The sequence below is a fragment of the Salvia splendens genome, chromosome 16, assembly GCF_004379255.2.
Source record: "Salvia splendens isolate huo1 chromosome 16, SspV2, whole genome shotgun sequence".
NCBI classification, from domain to species: domain Eukaryota; kingdom Viridiplantae; phylum Streptophyta; class Magnoliopsida; order Lamiales; family Lamiaceae; genus Salvia; species Salvia splendens.
This window is the reverse complement of record NC_056047.1, coordinates 13,887,454-13,889,636: the sequence shown is the minus strand read 5'-3', so window position 1 is coordinate 13,889,636 and position 2,183 is coordinate 13,887,454.

Genomic DNA, 2,183 nt, shown 5'->3' with positions numbered 1-2,183 from the left:
CCCTATATATATATATATATATATATATATATATATATATATATATATATATATATATATATAGTTGAATGCCTTGAGAAGGATCAAAACCAAGACCTCAAGAACATAAAACGGGCAAATCGGATGAGCGAATCTAGAAATTCAATTCAACAGGGGCAAAAATATTTTTTAAAGAAATTATAGAAGTTTGATGTGAGTATTTATAAAAGAAATTAACTTTTGTAAAAAGAAATTGATTAGTTATTTAGTGTATAAATGAAAAATATTGAGGATTGCCCTTTGCACTCCCTTAGTAGATCCGCCCTTGGGATCATTTGCGCTAGTCGCTTCGTCCAACTTGTATATACCTTGATATCTCTTGATAGCCTAGCGCATACTTTTGTATACACACTATAAAAATCTTATCTTTCAGAGACACAAAAATTGAGATGTAATTACTAGCGTTTGGAAAATTTTAATAATAATCATTATTTATGATGTAAAAGAAAGTATCCCTAATTGAGGGCAAATTATTATAATCTTTTATTTTTTTAGGACGCTCATATTTGTGTCCTTTAATTTTAGTTGAGACAGTTTATGAAGCTAGGGTGGTATAATTAGACACAAAAATTAGCTTTCTTAATAGCATTAAAAAGTGTCTTTATCCGACCTTTTTATTGCAGTGATATGAATAATGAATATATATACCTTGATATATCTCTTGATAGGGAATATTATAATTCTTTTATTATCTTAAGATAATATATATCTTAATAATATAATTATAATTTATGAAAATTACACTCCATATAGATTTAGATAGAGTAGGGAGCAACACTTTTAGTGCTTCACAGTGGTGACTTTTTTTATCATTATTTTCTATAGACTTGTTAGCATCAAAAAACAATTCTGCATCAAACAGTTCAAATGATCAGAGCTAGAGTCCAAAACCGACAACCTCTTCAAGCAGTTTGCAAATAGGGAGTATTTTTCTGAAACCCTATATGCACTGCAGATTAAATTAATTAGGAGAATGCATAATATTACACTACGAGCTAGTATTTAATAGTAAATTTATTGATAATTAGAAAAAAAAAATCTTCGGATAATTTGATCAAAGTTTAATCACGAAGTTCCTTCAATAACTCCACAAAAAAAACAAATTAATTTGTAAGTAACTTAATACTTGTAAAAATAATATGATCATGCTAATAGAGCGAGCCATTTGCGCAATTATGTTGGAGTAATTTTTTTAAGAAATAGCACATAAACATTCAACTTGGAAAGGAAGACTATATATGACATGACTTTACATATTTTTCAACCCCATATAATAGTTCATATAAGATTTTGCATATCTTAGAATAGTATATGATCATATATCCTATCAAAATGTGACACGTCGTCGTTCTCATTTTCATTACAACAACTTAAATTATAGAGTAATATTGCATCTAGATTAACAAAAATAATGTCGTTTTTTTTCACATGTTCCGTGTTTAAATTACTATTGGCATCTGATTTACCAAATTAATTATTTGAATGCTCTATCTACCCCTAAACAATGTTCTCATAAAGACGGCCACAAGTTTTATCAAAGTGGTTGGTGTTAATAATTTACTCCAGTAGTGATAGTGGCATACATGTCATAGAAAGAATAAATAAGTTGATACATTAACAATATATATAGTACTAGTATAATATTATAAATAAAAATTAATCAATATTTATGGACACTCTACACTGACATAAAATTACTAGGATTTTCGATACCTTGTTTGTAAATCTCAATAACAAATACTCGTGTCGAATTAAAGTGAGACACGTGCTAAAATTATTTTTATGAACAAATGAATTACTATTTCACATGGATGTTGTGACCGGGCATCCGTTTGAAATTGTGACGGTGTGGTTAGGACATGGAATTCATCCGAGATCTCCGGATCACGATCTCGTGTAGCAACGCGACGCTGTGGGAGGGATGATGCTTTGCTTTGGTGGACAACATTGGGAATGAGGCCCACCACCTCTTTTTTATTTTTATTTTCTTTTATTATTTCGTTCAACTTAAGTTCCTTTTCACCACTATTATCGCTCGCCTTGTTTTCTCTCTTTTTTTTTCAGATTCGCATGAGAATATTGCAAAACTAAAAATTGAAAATTTCGTAATGTAGAAGACAGTATTTATCCAAACTAAAATGACA